The sequence below is a fragment of the Bubalus bubalis genome, chromosome 11, assembly GCF_019923935.1.
Source record: "Bubalus bubalis isolate 160015118507 breed Murrah chromosome 11, NDDB_SH_1, whole genome shotgun sequence".
Taxonomy (NCBI): Eukaryota; Metazoa; Chordata; class Mammalia; order Artiodactyla; family Bovidae; genus Bubalus; species Bubalus bubalis.
In genome coordinates this window covers 50,291,656-50,304,145 of record NC_059167.1, presented here as the reverse complement: position 1 = coordinate 50,304,145, position 12,490 = coordinate 50,291,656, and positions in this window count along the sequence as shown.

The following is a 12,490-nucleotide window of genomic DNA, read 5'->3' as shown; positions in this document are numbered from 1 at the left end:
AAGAGGAAATGGCAACCCACTCCAGTATTCTGGCCTGGAGACTCCCACGGACTGAGGAGCTTGGAGGGCTATAGTTCACAGGATCAGAGTCAGACATGACTGAAGCAACTGAGCATGCACTCCAATATAAAATAAAAAGTAAAAAAAAAAGATTTCAAGAGTCATGGAAATTGAAAGCATTTGCATGCTAATATAATGGAGGGCATTGGTGTGGGGAGAGGGGGACTTGGGGCACTCAAGAAGTGATCCCTGCTGTTGAGACCACAAAGAACCCAGGCGGAGGTCAACTTACCAGTAGGCACAATGGTGAGATCCCTGGACAGAGGGACCTCCAGAGATGGAAGGGTCTCTAGCAGAACTAATTGGGGGGAGCCCCAGATGAGCCTAACCTGGGTTCCAGCATAAGTGCATCTGATGAATCTGTCAGCCCTTGGGGCTCATACCATCTACCATCTGTGTGAGGAAGGAAGCAAGAAGTGTGTTTGGATGAAGGTGCCTGGGAGCAGAGCTGGGAGAAGCAGGGAGTAAAAGAACAGCGTGGGAGCTGCTCAAGAACTAAGTCTGAGATTTCATGGGGGTCTCTGTGGGGCCCAGAGCACAGTTAGAGGGCGGCTGCCTCTGGGTTCAAACTCCATGTGCAGAGTAGTTTGGGGGATGTTGTTATTCTGCACAAGGGACTCTGGGCTGAGTGGCAATCAGGATGGGATTTAGTGTTCCTCCAAGGCCTGGTCAGCATCTGGAGACGTAAGCAGAGGGCTTTGCTTTGAAGGCGATGACACAGCTGCAAAAACGTCCCCCTCCCCCGTCTCTCTGTCTCCCACCGCCAGGAAAAATGTGGTCTGGTGAAGGGAGGCCAGAGAGGATTGCTGCCAGAGTGGGTAAAATTAAAAAGTGATCCTCCAGCTCGTTCTTATTTTACTAGCAGGAGAACTGATGGGCTCCGAACAGAGACCAGGAACTGTAATAATTAAGAGGAGCACCAGGCCTGGAATACACTGAGCAGCATTTTATCTCAGAAAATAGCATTTTAATTTGCATTTGGCTTTGGAATACAGGGAATTACCCTCTTTGGAAAAGATTAATCTTCCCCATAGTGTTCCTCTGTGGATGAACTTGACTCCTTGCGCATGCACCAGTCAGATGGGTGGGGTCAGGATTCTGGGGGTGGGGGGGCATGATGGGGGAAGCTGGTTGGAAGTTAGCATCCTTCCAGGAATGTTCTACCCAAGTACAGGATAGGTGCAGATTGGGTTCATGCCAGGTTCCCCTAGAAAAAAGAACCCTCTAGGAGGTTCTTCATAAACTCAATTTATGAATTTGGAGATATCACTGTTGAGTTACTGGACCAGAAATTCAGACTGGATCAGACCTTTTGGTTAAAAAGACAGATAATGTCTGGGCCGAGGCACCATGGACTAGGAAGGCCTAGGGGAGGGGGTGCTACTGGTCTTTACGATAGGCCTGGAATAAAGAATACTCACACATTTAGACTAAGAAGTACCAAATCCTTCCCATTTTAATTATGATTGCACGGCCATCAAGAGGCAGTCTTCTCCAGGGCTGGCCAGGTGGACACCCTCGCCTCAGCACGGAGAGCCTGCTGCGCCCTGGGCATGGTGTCCCCTCTAGGCCCGGATGCTGGCGGCCTCGGCAGCGCTTGGCCTGTTGCCAACCATGCTTCCCATCACCGTGGCCCACAGCCCGCAAAACTGTCTTTCTTATGACTTCTCAGACTGTCACCCTTCACACACGCATGTTCCGTAGCTCTGGCCACCATTTCTGTGTGGAAGGAGAGGTGGTGGTGGGTGTCGCAGGCTGAATGAACTGTGGCCCCATAAATCCCCACGTTGAGGTCCAGTCCCTCAGAATGTGACTGGAGCATGGGTCTTTCAAGAGACGATGAAGCTAAAATGAGGTCATAGGGCTAGTCCTAATCCAAAGACTGGGCTCCCTCTAAGGAGAGATGAGGACACAAGGAAAAATGGAAGGCCAGGTGAGAACACAGGGGCAGCCTGGCCGCCTACAGCCACGGTACTGGGCTGTCAGACTCTGAGCTTCAAGAGCTGCAGAAGGAGGCACTGCTGTGGTTGAGCTGCACGGCCTGCGTGCTTTGTTCTGGCAGCCCTGGCAAACTAACACAGTGGGAGAAATCATGAAATAGATACAGAAGAGGTTTCTGGAACCCCTGAGAGGACTCGTAGGAGGGGGTGGCCCGTGGGAAGAAGAAAGGCCACTTGGGCGTGGAACTGGGAATCATCGGATGCCCGAGGGCAGATGTGGGAACTGGAGGAGGGCCAGCCTGGAAGGCAAAGCCGGGATTCCAGGGCCATTAGTCGAGGTGAGGGGCTGGCAGGGGGACCTGCCTGCCCTCTGCACCCATTGCTGGGGGTTACCAGTGCCTATCCTAAAGGCTTCACACTGTGGGAATAGCTCTACTAAAGCTGACTTCTGGATACATGTTTTATTATTGGGGGGGGAGGGGATTGTTATATTTTAAGTGGCCTTTTGATTTTATTTATTTTTATGTCTTGACAGTACCTCACCAGCATCCTGAGGTACTGTCCCTCCGTTCCAAAGGGGCCGGATTATAACTACCAGGAACATGAGGGAACAGCCAAAAGTACACGAGACCCATTTCCTAAGACTGAAACACAAGCCAAGGTTCTGTTTGTTCTGCGACAATGTAAACATCACACATTTTTATTAAGAGAGAAAATAAAAAGCCAAGAATCCACATGAGGCCCTTTAAAGAGAATCCCGTCACTGCCACGAACGAGGAATCTGGCCTTCCCCAGCATCAGAACCTGGATGGGCCCTTTTCACTCTCAAAATAGTATTTGGAGTTATATTTTACGAGTGAGTTGGTATAAAGATGAAAATGTTAATATTTTATACCAAAATGTTTTCTTCAACCTAAAAGTTTATTTCTGCCTTCTGATTTTACAAGACATGGAAACATTCCCACAGGCTCTTGAGGTACGGAGGGCCTCTTTGGGGTTTCGTGGGTGAGTGGGCCCTGGTCCTGGCCTTGAGGCCACACAGGCTGGGGACAGAGCTTTGGTCCCTGGAAGGTGGAAAAACTGACTCAGTTCTGAAGCTGGGCAGGGAGCAGGGCCAGAATAGGGGGTCATCACTGGCCCTGATGGCCCGTAGGGAAGGAGCGTCTGGGAGGCGGGAGGGCAGGGTCTGCTAGGATGGGACCCTGATGCTGTCTCACTGGTCCTCCTCACCCAGGGGTCTCAGATTTCTCTTCTGCAGTGGCCAGGCTGGTGCGGAGCCTGGGGTCTTGCTGAAAGCTGGGTCAGGTGGCCTGGGGTGGGCCTTCCAGGCAGGAGGAGGGCAGGGTGCAGGCGACACCCCAGGTTGGAGTCCGGCAGCCATGGCCCCCGTCTTACCCTAGTTCCTCCACAATCCCCGCTAGCGTGCAGCCCTGCAGATAACCCAGGTTCTTTTCGGCTAACTGTTGGCCATTGCTTGCTGCCCCGTGGGGTGAACCCAAGCAGCCCCTAACTGAACCCTCTGCCCAGTGGTCACAATAATTTGTAGCAGCAGGGGGAGCCCCAGTGCTGAAGTTAAAGGTTGGCTGGGCCAGGTGTGCTAGCCCCAGGCTGGGCTTGGGTGACCAGGGGGCGGGCAGGGACTCGGCAGGGACTCCTGGGAAACTGGGTGGGGAGGAAAAGCCTGAGGGCGGGGCAGCTGGACTACACCCCAGCACTAAGGCAGCCCTGACAGAGGCAGCTTAGGGCTAGAAAGAGCCCCGCGTGGGAAGGAGAATCCAGTTCGAAAAGTAAATCAAATACGAAGAATAACTCCTCAAACGCACTCCAACTCCACCTCTGAAAAGTCCTTTTTTTGTCTCATGATCTTCCTCCATGGAGGGCAAGGAGATCATCTGGGCTTTGGTCTAGGAATATACATGTTCAGGTTGTGAGTGACAAACTCCCCACAAGGCCAGGAGCCCCTTCAATTGCATCTTTGTCTAAAAAGAAACATGGAGGAAATGGAAGGATACGATCGCCATTCAGAGAGCTGGTGGGGACCCTCTGAGAATGGGACAGGCCTGCCCCCACCTCAAGGATCTTATTGTAATTAAAACAAACACGGCCCTTTCAGCAGCTGAGGACAAACAGGAGACTAGACCAGTCAGGGCAGATGAAGAGCAACCTAGGGAGCGCGTGCAGGAAGCACAGAGCAAAAACAGGCAGAACAGGGACAGCAGCCTTCACCATCCCGCACATGCTGGCAAGCTTCCAACAATGCCCTGGGTCTTCAACACGTGCCAAGATTTCCTTATTTGCTTTGAAAGCACAGTAAGGAGTCCCACAGTTAGGCGGGATCACAGAAAGTGGGGTGACAGAGGAAGAGGAGGGGCTGAGTGCTTTGCTTCTACAGCCTGGGCCTAGTCCCCATCTCTCCACAATTTCCTCACGATTCACACAGATGAAATATGAAGCCCAGACAAGTCAGGAGACTGACTCAGGGTCACACAGCAAATTGGCAAAAAAAAAAAAAAAAAAAAAAAAACCAAGCCAAAAAACCCGGACTGAAAGATTCAAGTAACAGGAATCCCAGTCCAGTGTTGTTTAGCTCCCATTGAGCCATTCAGCCGATGACTAATAACTGAGAGCTCACTATGTGTTAGGCTCTACTCTGGTCTCAGTCTCCTGAGTGGTTTCTCAGTTGTCTGGTTCTTACCATATTTTTGATTTCCCTGGTGGCTTAGACAATAAAGAATCCACCTATAATGCAGGAGACCCAGGTTCGATTCTAGGGTCGGGGAGATCCCCTGGAGAAGGGCATGGCAACCCACTCCAGTATTCTTGCCTGGAGAATCCCATGGATGGAGGAACCATGGGTTGCAAAGAGTCGGACACGACTGAGTGACTAACACTTTCACTTACCACATTTTTATCATCTTTCACCAACATCTAATCCACACGCCAACCACATCTCTGGTTCTCTCTGACCAGCACCCTCTTGGCCAACAGGGCTGTATCTTCAGTGGCTCTGGGCATCCTGTCTCTGGACCTCGCCTCTCATTTGAGGGGCTCAAAGGAGGAGTAGAAAGCAGCCCAACACCATCCTGACCCCAAACTGCCCCTTGGAGGGGCCTTCACTGACCGTGTCTGGAGACCAATACTGACAGCTGCAAAATGGGCCAAGTTAAATGACTCCTGCAAATAGTTTGATGTGTCTTTGGATCATTCCTGATCATAATATTTATCCTTAATGTGGGAGACCTGGATTCAATCCCTGGGTTGGGAAGATCCCCTGGAGAAGGGAAAGGCTACCCATGCCAGTATTCTGGCCTAGAGAATTCCATGGACTGTGTAGTCCATGGGGTCACAAGGAGTTGGACATGACTGAGCGACTTTCACTTTCAGTGCTTACCTTGTAGCTCAGTGGTAAAGAATCCACCTGCCAATGCAGGAGACTAGGGTTCAATCCCTGGATTGGGAAGATCCCCTGGAGTAGGAAATGGCCCAGTACTCTTGCCTGGGAAATCCTATGGACAGAGGAGCCTGGCGGGCTACAGTCCATGGGGTTGCAAAAGAGTTGGACATGACTTAGCAACTAAACCCCACATTCCTCCCTGGTGGTCCAGTGATTAAAAATCCACCTTCCAATGCAGGGGACACTGGTTCCATCACTGGTCTGGGAAGATCCCACAGGCTGTGAGGCAACTAAACCCCTGTGCCGCAATTTCTGAAGTCTGAGAGCCCCAGAGCCTGTGCTCCACCACAAGCGAAGCCATTACGAGGAGAAGCCCACACACCACAGCTAGAGAGTAGCCCCTGCTCACTGCAACTAGAGAAAGCCTGCAGGCAGGAACAAAGACCAAGCACAACCAAAAAATAAATTAAAAAGTAACTTTTTTTTTTAGGATTCGCTCTCTCAGCAGGAGAAAAGAGAGAATGCCTGCGATCTGGAATAAAGAGCTGTCTGTGGACCCCAGATATTTCTGGAGGACTCCCCATTGAGAGGATAAATAAAACACCCCTCCCCTATTCCAGGCCCTCCATTGTTTTGAGCTCCCTCATTTTATCTGACCCACTCAAGTATTCTTGCCTAGAGAATCCCATGGACAGAGGAGCCTGGTGGGCTGTTGTCCATGGGGTCGCACAGAATCAGACATGACTAAAGTGCCTTAGCATGCATGCATGCATTGGAGAAGGAAATGGCAACTCACTCCAGTATTCTTGCCTAGAGAATCCCGTGGACAGAGGAGCCTGGTGGGCTGCCATCTGTGGGGTCGCACAGAGTCGGACATGACTTAGCAGCAGCAGCAGCAGCAGCATTTTATCTGACTTTGCTCACCCTCAATGGAGAAGCACTCACCGTTTCTAGACCCTGGGTTGGCAGTTCTCAGTGGCTATGCTCCTTTTCTCAGGGAATCAGCCAGCCAGTGCTTTTCACTAGGCACATTCAAAGATCCTCCCCTACACCTTTCTTGCTTTCTATAGGCCTTTCAGTCTGGATAAAGTTGAGACATTAAACATTTTGAAAAATGAATCTATGTGGTAAAAAATAGTGTAACATATCTAATTAGTCTAAATAACTAAATCCTTTATTCAATGATTGAGAAAATTTCCTGGCCCCAATCCACATCCCCATCCACCTGACGCACTGCCACCAAACTCTAGACAAGGGACTGAGCCACGCATCCTCGTTGCTCTAGAAAGGAGTGTGGGGGAGGGTGTGGGGGGGGTGGCGGGAGATGGGATTTCTCCCTCCAGGATAAGTAGGATCAGGTTGCCAGGCAGCAAATAGGAGCTGAGAGCCAGGCAAGGAAGCAGCCCAGTTGAAAACCCCACGGGGCTACTGGGTAAAGCCCACCACGAAGGGTTACCTGGTTGCAGGTTCCCGTGGTTCCTTCCACTGAGATATCCCCAAACTAGCTTAGAGAGACCAGCCTGTCCCAGAGGGCTGCCCGGCATTAATGGAAGACCCGAGAGTGTCTGCCGGGGCCTGGGAACCCCTCCTCTGCCCAGGCCTGGAGAGAGAGGGTGGGACAAGAATTCCTGAGCCACAGAATCATGAGAAACACAACTGCACTTTTAACTGTGGGGTTGCCTGCACCCTGAGTCACCTGATCCTCAAAGGACTGCCTTCCCTCCTCTCCCCTGAGTCTCACTGAGTACCTAGGGAGGGGAGCTGGCCCAGAGCCCTGTTTCCTTGGGCTGCCCCCCATTTTTTATAACCAGTGGAGGGGCTGGGGTGTGAATTCCAGACATCCCCATCTCCCCTCAAATCCTCAGCCTTTCCTGTCCACGCCCACCCCAAAGCTAGGACAGTGCAGGGGCCTCTAGTTACGCTGAGTGAAGTCTTGGCACCTGATCCCACCAGGGAGATGCACTGTGGGAGCCTTGACTTGGCCATCTCCCAGACACCCGCCTCCAGGATGTGATGGCCCTTCTCCTCTGTCCACCCACAACGGTCCTGGATGATTGGATCAGCTCTGGTCGGATACAAAGAGGAAGACACACGGGAAGAAGAGGAGGCAGGGAAGAGAGTCAGGAAGGAGAAGGGGCAGGGTGCCTATAACCAGGCTAGCTGCGGAATCATTGAGTCAGTCCAGTGGGCGGAGGTCCCAGGACTCCCAGCCCTGCATAGGCAGAGTAGGAGGCAGGGGTTACCTCCACACACACCTCGCCCTGCCCTGTGCCATCTGCATGTTGTAGAGGATATGACTTGAACTAGGAGTAAAGTACTGCACTGTGCATTCTCCAGACTCCATGTGGACTTAGCTGGCTAACACAGTAATATTGTTTAACTTGGAATCCTTTCATCCACTAGAAAGAACTCCTACCCATGAAGTTGGAAGGTGTGAACATTTCTTGAACTTGGTGTTAACCTATCTGACACCCCAACTAGACTGGAGCTCCCCCCAAGGATAGGGTGATCCCAGCCAGTGCCATGTGGAACAAAGGAACTGCCCAGCTGACCCCCGCCTGATTCCCTGACCCACGGAGTTGTAAGAAATTTAAAAAAAAATTATTTGTAACTGAAAAATTATATGAATGGGGGAATGGGAATGAGGTTTGCCCAGGAAACCTAATTTATTTCTAAGAGGACCCAAGGTCAATGGCTGGACTGAGCTTTGAACTTCCTGCCGGCTCAATGGCACGTCTGACTCCTCAATTATGGGTCAATCCGAATGTATTCAGTTAGAATTCAGCTCAGCTTAGCAAGTTTAAGAGACGCCGCAATATAGTGAACGGGCCTGTGCTCTAACCCCCCGTCACGTGAGGCCCACAGCCCCCTAGCAGCCAGCGTTTGCTGCCGCTGCTGCTATTACTTTGTCACTGTGGGCAGTCCTCCCTGACGTGCTCTCTTGTCTGAGTTAACTGTTCCCTTCTCAGATTCCAGAGCCCTGGGTCCACACCCTGGTGGGCCCTTACTATCTTATTGTTTCTCATTAATGGCTCAGCCTCTTCTGCGGGTCTGCATCATGGTCATCTCTGTGCTTCCCTCAGCATCAAGGGCAGGACCTGGCACTTCAGGAGACCCTGAATTTTGTGGGGAGAACGGGAGGGAGGAGCAGGGAGTCCCATCAACTCAGCTTCAGTCCCAACCGGCACGGAACTGGAGCTACGAGAACCTGAAATGCACTTTTGTAACTTTAACTTTTTCTTATGAAGAATGTCAAATGTACACAAAAGTAAGGGAGAATAAAATAAGAAGCCTTCATCTAATTTCAAAAATTATCAATATTCTGACATTCTTATTTGATCTACCCTGTACTTATTTTGTTGTTGTTGTTGAAATATCTTAAAACCCAGATATCATTTCACCCAAAAACACTTCAAAATGTGAGATCAAGAATGTAGCATCACTGGGGACTTCCCTAGTGGTCCAGAGGTTAAGATCTACCTTCCAATGCTGGGACGTGGGTTTGATCTCTGGCCAGGGAACTAAGATCCCACATGCTGCTGGGCAACTATGCTTACTCACTACAACTAAAGAAAGCCCTCACGGCACAAGAAGACCCAGCAAAGAAAAAATGAAAAAAAAAAAGTAGCATCACTGAATTTGGGGCTTAAATGAACCTCAAAAGTCATCCTGTGTTCTAACAAGCCAGCCAGAGCTGGCAGGCTGTGCAGTAGGTACCTGGCCCCTACTGGGTACCCAGGAGGGGCCCAGGAGGATGCAGGGTACTTCGTGGAGACAATAATCAGCTCTCTTCTAGAGTTCTGGGGAAGGTCCCCTGGGGTGACAGATTTAGTTCTTGTGCTCATCAGAGTTCATCCAAAGGAGCCTTTTCCCTTTCTCCAGCTTCCTTTCTCAACACTGTGCCCTTGTGACTTAAGGGTTACTGTTTCATCTTATAGGCAGTTAATGCTTAGCGAGGCTGAATGACTTGCTCAGGTTACCCAGTCAGTGGAGGCAGAGGCAGGATTCACCCAGTTCAGCTGAATCCCAGAGCTCCACCAGCTGGGCAGGCCCTCGTCCTGTTTATCTTCAAGAAAGAACCCTTTGTGAGCACCCTTTGGTAAACAGCGGAGGTCAGGCTCCTGTGTTTCTCTTGGTTGGTGGTAAACATTGCTTTTGAAAAGGTAGTTTTGGGGGAGGTTTTAGGAAGTGTGTTAACTGAGTGGGAGAAAGTCTTAGTGGGGAGGAGGCTTCAAAGCGATCCTCAAACACACACTATAGACAGCTCTCCTCCTCTACACCCAAGTCTCTGCTCTGCCCTGCCCACGCTGCCCATGGGCCTCATTCCCCATTGTGTCTCCTGTCCTTTGATGTCGGATAAACCCAATTCATCTCTTTCATATCACTACAAAGGAGCGTCCTAATTGCTTTGTTTAGACAGTCTCTTTTCCAAATATTAAATATTTGGTCTTCTCAGGCCGCCCTCACCCAAGCTTTTAACATCATTGAGCTTGTTGCAAAATCCACTTTTCCTCAAACTGGTTGGCAGAGTCATCTCTCCCCATTACCAGCCTCCCCGAGCAGATCTGGACACGTTACCCCAACACATTCTTTCCCCCATGCCAGCTGCTCCGGGACACGACCCTTCCTTGAGGAAGGGTCATTGCAGGACGCTTCTCAGTCCTGTGGGGACCTCAGGGAAACGGGGCTGCTCCAGTCCTCTGAGGGCTCGGGGTGCCTGTCTTCCCCAGGCAGGCATGTGGGGGAACTCTGCCCCCGATGGTGGCAGGCCCAGAGCCTAGAACCGGCGCCATCTGTCAGTTGGTGGGAGCATGGAGGGGTTGGGGTGGGGTGGGGGGTGCAGACATATCCAATTTCCAGACCACGAACTATTTTGAGTGGCCTGTGTCTCTCCAGATATATCCGCCTAGGGGTACAGTTGCCTCTCTTCCTCCTTCAGAAGGACCACATTAATCCTGGAGCACCCCACCCCGACCTTGCCACCCCCCGCCCCTTTCTTTCGGTAGGATGCTGACTTCATTGCTTCCTTCTCCACAGCTGTCGGTGTTCTCCCCTCTAATGCACCTTTTCTGATCCCGTGACCCTTAAGCCCCGTGTCATGGGCACCACCCGTGCTAGGCTCCACTGTCCATTGTCACCCTGTCCTACTGTTTCCAAGGCCCCCGCAGGGACTTTGCAGTTTGGGGCTGCTCTCTGGACGTCCCTCCTGTCTTCTCAGGGACCTCACTGCTCCGGATAAGCAGAAAACACACTCCGTCCCTGCCAGTGTGGGGATCAGGGAAGCTTTTGGAAGGGACACTCGGGCAGAATCTTTCCTCGCCCACTCCCTTCCCCCCTCTTCCTCCCTTCCTCCTCTCTTTCAACTTAAGAAAAATGTCAAACATCTCTACAAAATAAAGAGCATAACGAACCCCTGTGTATCTGTCACCCAGTTTTAACAATTACAACTCACAATCTTGTTTCAACTAAACCCTCTCATCCCATCCCACCCCCACTGCCTACCTTATAGTTAAGCTTATTCCAGACACCTCATCATTCCCTCTGTAAACACTGCAATATATGCATCTCTGATGACTCATTAGAAAAGACCCTGATGCTGGGAAAGACTGAAAGCAGGAGGAGAAGGGGACGACAGAGGATGAGATGGTTGGATGGCATCACCGACTAAATGAACGTGAGTTTGAGCGAGCTCCAGGAGATAGTAAAGGACAGGTGCCGGGGTCCAGCCCCGGCTGATCCAGGGTATTCGAAGGAGAGACGGCGTAGGCGAGGGTCAGCAAACAACTGCTTAATTAAACGTTAATTAAGGATATAAAGAGTAATAGAATGAGGATAGCTCAGTAGGAAAATTCAGTGGCAAAAAGAGGCTGAGTAGCTTGGTTTACGCGGGGGACCAATAAAACTTCAAGACAAGAAGTTTGCACCACTTACGTAGGCCACAGGCGTCCTTCCGTTCTCCCGAAGGAGAGGAGACACTGAGGCCTCCCCGGTCAGATCTTAGAAGCCCAGGCATAATTAGTAAGCATGGTGGGTTCCGCGCTCCAGATGGAGACTCAGCCAGAGTGAGAGAGAGACATGGGGAGACCAGTCTTTCGAGGAACTGATCCCAATTCTTTATTTTCCATGGTCTACTTTTATACACTGAGATATTATGCAAAAGTCGCGCGGGGTCAGCAGTCCTGACTTTTATCAAAGTCAGGTGCTTCATACAAATGTATACAGAGGTCTTAGGGATGTTACATCATCTTCTGGCCAGGGGGGCCTGCTGACAATTTATGACCCTCTCCTTGTGACAGCAGTCAGTCAACCAGGACACTTATTTCTCCAGGGGTGATTATTATTTTTTTTTTTTTTTTGTGATTATTCTTAAAACAGACACCACCCAAATAAAGTTACATTCCTATAGGGTGAGGGTGTAGTGGGTTTTAGTTAAGGAAAGAATTTACTTAGCCTAAGGTCTAACATGATTAATATCAAAGGTTAATACTTATTTCTTCTATATATTTATTAATGTGTGTAAGGGCAGGGGATATGGAGACTTAGCAGTAAACACTGGCTCAACAAATGAAAAAAGCCTTAACCAATACAATTTTGAATCAGCCCATTATACTTATACTAATAATTTTCTAACTTCTCTAAAGAACCTGTTTTTAGAAGGTTTAAAGCATCTCGTGCCTCTCACAGTTGGGAGGCTGTGAGCAATCACATGTGGCCGGACAAGCCTGTCAGGCAGGCTAGAGAACCTTCAGAGGAGTTTATAGGTTAAAACACTCTTGTCACGCCCAGGAGTTTTTATTAACTGGAGCTCTAGGTTAACTCCTTCTCCGAAAGAGGTGGTAGGGGACAGCCCCCTGTAAAGTCAGAGGTGTAGGTGAGAGCACAAAGTAGTAAAGTAGGCAGGCTCTGGTTATGGGGGTAGATGCTCGAGGATTTCCAGGGGGACTCCTGAGGCTCGATCCCGCCTTTGCGTATGTCAAGCCTCCTTCCTCATGACCTTTGCCATGGGCGGAGTGCCTCACGCAGGCCCCCAACAGACAGGGAGGCCTGGTGTGCTGCAGTCCATGGGGTCACAAAGAGTCGGACACGACTTAGCAAC